Below are 9,028 nucleotides of genomic sequence, written 5' to 3'. Positions count from 1 at the left end.
TCTCATTGTTCCCTCATAATTGGATCCAGGTTAAACATTCTTGGCAAGATGATACATAAGTAATGTGTATGTACAGTCTTTCCAGGGCAATGATGTTGGAATGAATTGGATCCAAACATTTTTGGTTGTGATGTCACTTTGGTCAGTATTCAAATTTCCAGAAGAAAGAATCTAATTGGCCAGGTTGGTTCACATGCCCACTCCTTGGCCAGAGAGGGAAGGCATTTTGACTGACAGTCTCATCAAGAATGTTCTCAGGGCTTCCCTGGTGGCGCAGTGGTTGGGAGTCTGCCTGCCGATGCAGGGGACGCGGGTTCGTGCCCCGGTCTGGGAGGATCCCGCGTGCCGCGGAGCGGCTGGGCCCGTGAGCCATGGCCGCTGGGCCTGCGCGTCCGGAGCCTGTGCTCCGCGGTGGGAGAGGCCGCGGCAGTGAGAGGCCCGCGTACCGCAAAAAAAAAAAAAAAAAGAATGTTCTCAGTGAGGAGTAGGTAGCTCAGCAAAAGAAAACTAAGATGCCGTTGAAGCAGGGGGAATGGATGCTGAGTAGGAAAAAATGACGAATATCCACTATCCCTCTATCTTTCAGTGGTCTCAGCCATTCACTTGACTTCTACTGTTTACTCTATCAAATTCTCAGAATGAAAGCTGACTTCTCTCTCCATTTCCATACCATGTTTACAGCTGTCTGCTCAGAGCCTCTACTTGCATGTCCTAAGGTCATCTAAAGTAAAACTTAATGCCTTCTCCACCTGCCCCTACTCAACCAGCAGAGGAGCTGAATTATCTACAGCTCGATCACCGCCCCCCCCAGAAACCAAAACCCAAATTCATGACTCAGTGTGCCTAGTCCTGTGGTTTGTACTTTTGTCACGTCTTTTATAGCCTTTCTCTCTTTCATTCCCACATGTATCATCTGAGACTATGCCCAAAGTGTTGTCTGGAATTACAAGTAACAAGGAAGAAACAGCTTTTCAGGTTAAACACATTCAGGGAGCATTGGGGGGACACAAATTTATTTATCACAGAACTTCTCAGAGCCTTGAATGAGCCAATGTGATTTTTAAAGAATATTCTTTTCTTTTTATTTTGCAAAATAATTCAATTTATGGAAAAAATCTCAAGAATAGCACAATGAACTTCCCAATATTTGTTACCTGGATATATTAATTGTTAACATCTTCTTACATTCTCTCCTCCCTTTCTCTCTTTCTTTCCCTCTTTCTCTCTCATATCTATATCTATACCTATCTCTAAACCTATATCTCTATCTATCTATGAGAGAGAGGATTATTTATATATGTACATATATATATATACACATATATCCTCAATATATATACTGTCCATGTATACTGTCAAATGGTTCAGCAGTAATAACATATATAATTATATCTATCTGTATCTATATATAATTATTGCTGAAACATTTGAGAATAACTTGCATACATACGTAAATACTTCACTTTGTATTTCCTAAGAATAAAAACATCTCATTGTTTCATAAATAGTCCATTGATAAATCCATATGATAAGAAAATTCTTATCTCCCACATCAGAGGACAGCTATATAATTTGGGAAGTGCTAGTTTACATTATTTCTATAGGCTCTAAACTCAGTGGTTCCCAAACCTGGCTGCCCATTACTGCCATCATTATTACCGAACAGTAAATGCTTATTGTATACAGATGTAAACATTTCACATGGATGCACTCATTTAATCTTCATAGTAACTCTAAATAATAAGTATTATCATCTCTAGTTTGTACATGAGAAAACTGGGTTACAGAGAGGTTGCCCAGGATGCACAGCTGGTAAGAAACAGAGCTGGCATTTATAGCCAGAATCTGAAGGGTATAATACACTTCTCCCAATGATTCTGTTGGGCAAACAGGTTAACTACTCCTCTCACTGATAGGAAGGCTTTTTGCCTCCTTCTCCTCCAAATTCCAGTTGCTAGATGAATTTACACAAAACACATCTTCTTCTGTTGCTTGTGAGTTAAGGAAATTGTCATTCAGTGGCGTGGTTAAGAACCAGGACTTGGAAGTCAGTTCTGGATTTTCATCTTGGCTCTACCCTTAACCAGCTCCATGGTTTTGAGCTGGGCACCTCACTGGACAGTGAAGGTCGGATCAGAGGAGGAGGTATGGCCAACACTCAGGAAAGGGCTTGGCGATCAATCCATGGCAGCTAATAATTGTGGTTATTATTATTGGTGGTGGTGCTGTGTTATAAACCCCTCAGCCACAAATGGGCAAATTATCAACCGATCTTTGTCTCTGTTTCCTCACCTATAGAGTTGGGCTGTTAATATATTGTCTTCTAGGAGTGTTGTGGGGGTTATAGAGAGGATGTAGTGTTTCGAATGCTGCCAGGCACATAGTGAGTATACAATGAATGTTGGTTATTACTATTATTTATTATTTTCTTTATCACTATGCTCCTGACAAAAGGTTCTACTTAGAACAGCTTGAATATGCTCCATTGTTAGCTGCTTCTGTGTGTTTTTCTTTGCTGTGCTCTCTGCCTGGGACACCATCCCCATTTCCCTGTGTCAAAACCCCAATTGTGTCTCCTCCTGTCCCACCAGCAGTGTCCTTGGTGCCAGGGAAGCCTTTCCTTATCCCCCCATTAGGACTTTATTCATCTCATGGGATACTTATTTCCAGCTTTGTATAGAAATCTCTTGTCTCTTCTCCCCTTAAAGGAGCCCCTTTCCCTACTTCAGGTAACATCTAAACCAGAGCAGACCCCATAACCTGTTACCCTAAAGAGACCAGAGCCATTTTTAGAAGGTGCTAGATAAAAGCCTGCTTGGAGTCAGGGAAACCCATAGATCCCTTTGGTACCTCCCATCTGTCTGTTGCCAAGACTCAGAATAAATGCACTGATAGGGACTGACTCCCACCATTTAAGGGGCTGCTGCTGAGTAACCTCCTGTCTAGGGAGAGACCTTACCACACCAAGAGCTTCATCATTGCCTAATGGGGGCCCTCCGGGGCTTTATCAAGGACAAGGGAGCTGGTGAGCCTCCTCCACCCAGTGAAACTGATAGAAAGAAATACAATGGGCAGATGGATTGCTACAAAGGCAGGTGGGCAAACAAGACACACAGGCCAGAACCTTCCCTTGCATGAGATGTTTCAATTGCTTTCTGGGGAGGCAGGTAAAAAACAGTCACCAGAGTCCAAGCCCTCCCGCTCTTCATTTGCAAACTTTTAGGCATCTTCCTTAGGTAAGCGTTTTGGGGGCTCTTGCTAATTCCTGGGGACTGAAATAAACAACAGCTACTGTCCTTCAGAGCCTGCTGGATGCCAGGTCCTTCAAAGGTGTCCTCCCAGTAACTCTCCAGAGTGGCGGGTGTCCCATCCAGCTTTGAGCCTTTCTCTAACGTTCCCTTCTCAGTGAGGTCTGCCCGGGACACCATACTGAAAACTGCAACCCGCCCCCACCTCCACTCCGCATCCCTGCGTTCTCAGTACGACCCTCACCACCTTCTAATGTGCAGTTTGATTTACTTATTAAACAGATTTATTGTCTGATTTTCCTCCCACACTCCACAAGGGGGACAACCACAGGGTGGGGCTGGGGGGGCCTTTGCCACTTAGGCTCATTTGGACATCCCTAGGGCCTACAACAGAGCCTGGATCATTAATACCATGTATGATCTATGAATCGTTTATCATCGTTCATTTATTTTCCTTTTCAAAAATATTGTTTAGTTTTATATTGAAGTATAGTTGACAATAATTACAATGTCAAATAATTGTCCATAATTAATTGACAATAATTTACAATGTTGTATTAGTTTCATCATTCATTTAACCCGTCCCCTTCTGATGAACACTTGGCTGTTGTAAACCTTCTGCTATTATAAACACACTGCAGTAAACATCCTTGGGCAAATATCTTTGCACATTTGTGCATTTATATCATAGTAGAGATTCTTCCACATAGAACTGCTAAGTCAAAAGTTATGGAAAGTCTCAATAGATACTGCCAATAGCTCTTCCAAAAAGACTGTTTCCATTTAGACTCCCACTAAGAGTGCATGAGAGGGCTCACTAAGGATTGGTGAAATCGGGGTGGGGGTGGGGAGGATCCCAACTCATCTACACTTGCTGAACCTCTAATATCTGCAAGTGTAGAATCTTAATGTTAAAGGGACGTAAAAATTCATCTCGTTCTCCTCCAACTCCCTTCCCAAGGCAGTAATCCTCTCCAACACAGCTTTGTTCTTAATTCTTTCCTTGTCAGGGACAGAGGTCAAACTTCCCTCCTATGGTTTTCAGGATAAATTGCTACTGACAGGTGACTGGGTCAAAATCTGCTTTCCTATAACCCCACCCCACCTATCCCGGCTCCATTCTCAGGAGCCACAAAAAACTGGGCTAATCCTTTTTCCATGTGACAGCTCTTAAAATATTTGAAGACTGTATCAAATCTCCTCTAAGACTTCTTCCAGGGTAAACCTCCCCAGCTCCAGCCAGATACACCCCCTGGATATGACAGTGTTGACCTGGGGACCCTTTAGGTTAGCGGCCAAGCGTAAAAGCTTTAGGGTTCCCCAGGCTTAAGTTCAAGTCCCTGTTCCCACCCTTTCCAGCTGTCTGACCTTGGCTAAGTCACTTTTCAGACTTTAGTTTCTTCCCTTGAATAAATTATATAACAATAGTGCCCACCTTATAAGGTTGCTGGCTGGGACACATTCTTACACACACACATATACACACGCACACACACACACACACACACAAATCTAAAACTATATTTTATGATGGTGTTGGTATAAAGACAAATATAATAAAGGCAGGGTTATATTTATTTATTTTTCTTCTGATTCCAAAAGAATTAAAACATTTTCCTGGGGACTTCAACATACTGTGGCCTTAGACTGTGCCTTCTATAACTGATGGATACATGGGCTCTGGTAACTGGGGGAGTGAAAAAGAGAAAATAGGCCAAGTATATAAAGTTCTTACCACAGGGCCTGGATCTTTGTAACTTAATAAATGATGACCACAAATTTAAAAAGGACTGTGCAGAGAACAGAGTGTGACACTGAGAACGTTTCCCCACAGACCTCTTTATCAGTGCCTGTGGGCTTTGCAGACCCAGCTTCTGAACACAAGTAACACAGCCTGTGCCTTCTCACCTTGCCCGCAAGAGTCTCGTGAGAGAGTTGGTAAAAAAAGATCCAGAGTCTATGGCATTTATGTTGAGAAAAGAGGTGTCTTATCTGCTCAGACTGCTATAACAAAATACCACAGACTGGGTTCGATCCCTGGTCTTCTAAACAACAGAAATTGATTTCTCGCAGTGCAGGAGGCTGGGAAGTTCAAGATCAAGGTGCCAGCACGGTCACGTTCTGGTGAGGGTCCTCTTCCTGGTTGATAGCTGGCGCCTTCTCGCCGCGTCCTTACATGGTGGAAGGGGGCAAAGGAGCTCTCTGGGTTCTCTTTTAATCTTTTGTTTTGTTTTGTTTTTTGTTTTGGCCGTGCCACGCGGCATGTGGGATCTTAGATCCCCGACCAGGGATTGAACCCGCACCGTCTGCAGTGGAAGCACAGAGTCTTAGCCACTGGACTGCCAGGGAAGTCCCAAAGCTAATCTTTTTGTTTGTTTGTTTTGTTTTTGTTTCGGGGTCTCTTTTATAAAGGCATTAATCTCATTCATGAGAGCTCCATCCTCATGACCTCATCATCTCTCAAAGACCCCACCTCCTAATACCATCACATTGGGGATTTGAATTTCAACATATGGATTTGAGGGGGGTGGGGGGACACAAACACTCAGGCTGTACCAAGAGGAAATACACATTTTCTTCAAAAGAAACCTCTTCAAAAGAGGGTCAAAATATCCATGGACTAGTAGAAGATATTTGAAATATATGTAAATGGCAAAGCATTTATACCTAGACTAAATAGAGCTCCCTGAAATCATTAAGAAAAAGACAATTGATAGAAAAATGGCAAAAGACTTTAAGAAGCCCTTGCAAAAGGGAAGAAATCGATATGGCTAATGAAAAAAAAAGTAGCTTCATTTGTAATCAGGGAAATGCAAATTGAAACCACAATGAGATACCACTACATACTCTACCTACAGCACTTTTTCTGGATACATGTTATATTTTACCATTAGCCTGTGTTTTTAAAATGTATACAATCACAAGGTAAACAAAAAATTGCAAAAAAACAAATAAGTGAAAATTCTCCCTACCACTGGACCTCCAAACCCCTCCCTCCAAATACTTCCTGTTACTAATGGCTGGTGAGGCCTTTCAGAGACTGTGCTTGCCGTAGCATCTATGCATAAGCAGCCACCTTTCCTCAGATAATTAGTGCCATACTTACATTAATTAGGGTTTGAACAGGGAAGCAGAACCAGTATGAGTCCTTACAACTCATAATAAGGGATTTATTATTGAGATTAAGTCTTATAAAACTGTGGATGCTGGTGGAGGATTCAATGGGCCTAAAGTTGCTGGAGATCAGCAAGGCCAGCAGTTGCGGGGTGGGGGGAAGCTAGACATGAATTGGAAAGAAGGAAGGCAAACTACAACCCATATCTGTTTCTGACGTTGTCCTTTTTATTACAGTCATTCTGGTGTGTGTATTGTGGTATCGCATTGTGATTTGCTGAAATATTTTAAAGTAAGTTACAGAGATCATGACATTTCACCTTAAATACTCCAGTATACCACTCTAAAAAATTATCACTTCCGTCAGTTCAGAAAATTTATTTTTAATTATTATTTTCTTGATAATTTTCTCTCCTTTATTTTCCCAGTTTTATTTTTCTCAAATTCTTATTATTTGGATATTGGACCTTCCGTTGTGATCTTCTAATGTTCTTTATTTCCTCTTCTCTCTGGAAGACTTCTTCAGTTTTTTTCTTCCTCTTGTTTCATTGAATATTTTTTACTTCTTAGTTTCTTGATTTCCAAGAGCTTGTTGTTGTTGTTATTCCCTGAATATTCCTTTTAAAAGATATCTTGTTCTTGGGGCTTCCCTGGTGGTGCAGTGGTTGAGAGTCCACCTGCCGATGCAGGGGACACGGGGACGCCTGCGCGTCCAGAGCCTGTGCTCCGCAACAGGAGAGGCCAAAACAGTGAGAGGCCCGCGTACCACCAAAAAAAAAAAAAAAGATATCTTGTTCTTTACAACTTAAATTTATACAGTGCTGTATATCAATTACATCTTAACACTGGAAAGAAAAATAAATAAATACAGTTTAATTTAAAAAAAAGATAGCCTGTTCGGTTCCAGGAATGCTATATCATCTATTATCTCTCTAAGATGTTTATGGCAGAGTTTTAGAAATTTACTTCATTCCTCTCATTGTCACTGTTTCTCCAAATCCCATTTTCCTGCTTGTTTTGGAGTTGTCTTTCATAATAAAAGCTTTTCTCAGATGACTGGAGTCTTTGGCTGGTAAAATGCGTGTACACATATATTGACAGCATCACCCTTCACAATAGGCAAAAGATGGAAACAGTCCAAATGTTCAACTGATGAATGGCTTTATAAACAGTGTGCGGTATATCCATACAATGAAATATTACTCAGCCATTGAAAGGAATGAAATGCAGGTACTTGCTACAATGTGGATGAACCTCAAAAATATTATGCTAAGTGAAAGAAGCCAGACAAAATGTCACATAATGTATGATTCCGTTTACAAATTCCATTGGACGATTTTCATTATTCATGGTAGATATGTTCTACAGCGTCTCTGGGAACACTTAATTATTGAGTACGGAATCACTTCTTCTAGGGAAATACAGCTCCTGTGAACCTCTGGTCACAACATTTTCGTGAACCAATCAACACATAATCTTGATTTATATGTGCTTCTGTTGAAAGAAATCTTATTTAGGGAATTCCCTGGCAGTCCAAGTTAGGACTCTGTGCTTTCATGGCCGAGAGCTCAGGTTTAATCCCTGGTCGGGGAACTAAGATCCTGCAAGCCGTGTGGCGCAGCCAAAAATAAAAAAAAAATTTTTAAATTCTTATTTAATACATATTGTTGGTTCATTAACATTGAACTCACGGCCAACAGCACTAAAACTCATGCATGAACAAAGCTTACCTAACACATGTAGTTTCTTGGAACACTAGCCAGCACTTCAGCACTCTACCTGGGATTATTTTAAACAGCGAAATCACAAACAAAAGGCACGAAAATGCAAAATGTGGCACAAAATATACCATGAACGCTTGTTTAGAGTATGAGAGCTGAAATAAGAAGGGTGTTGCCTCCTTCATCCTCAGCTGGGAACATGCATGTAGAGCAAGTCAAATTTGTTGCTGCTCCACCAATGACCAGGAAAGTCCACAACTATCAATTTTTTTTTAGGATTTATTTTTACGTATTTATTTATTTTGGCTGTGCCAGGTCTTAGCTGTGGCTCATGGGATCTTTGTTGCAGCACGCGGACTTCTTAGTTGCAGCATGCAGACTTCTTAGTTGAGGCATGCAGACTCATTTGCGGCATGCGGGATCTAGTTCTTCAACCAGGGATGGAACCTGGGCCCCCTGCATTGGGAGCACGGAGTCTTACCCACTGGACCACCAGGGAAGTCTCTCGATTTTGAAATTACAAATAAGTTAAAGTTAATGTAGTAAGACAAATTCAGAAATATGGAATCCACATATAGTGAGGATTACCTGCATACAGAATAGGTCAATCCATAGGGACAGAATTCAGATGGATGCTTGCAGAGACGGGGGGAGAGGGGCCTGGGAAGCAACTGCTTATGTGTATGGGTTTCCTTTTGGGATGATGACAACAACTTGAAGCTAAATAGAGTTGGTGGTTACACAACATTGAGAATGTACTAAATACCAGTGAATTGTTCATTTTGAAATGGTGACTTTTATGTTATATAAATTTCATCCCCCCAAAATTGACATATCCCTCTAAGCAGGACTCTGAACCTCTCTTTTCCCTTTGGTGTGGTGATTGTCCACCTTCAGATCATGGCTGCTCCAAGAAACTGAGTGAAGACAACCCACAAGGACATA

The sequence above is a fragment of the Phocoena phocoena genome, chromosome 15 (assembly GCF_963924675.1).
Source record: "Phocoena phocoena chromosome 15, mPhoPho1.1, whole genome shotgun sequence".
NCBI classification, from domain to species: domain Eukaryota; kingdom Metazoa; phylum Chordata; class Mammalia; order Artiodactyla; family Phocoenidae; genus Phocoena; species Phocoena phocoena.
The sequence above is the reverse complement of the archived record's forward strand: the minus strand, read 5'-3'. Positions refer to the sequence as shown.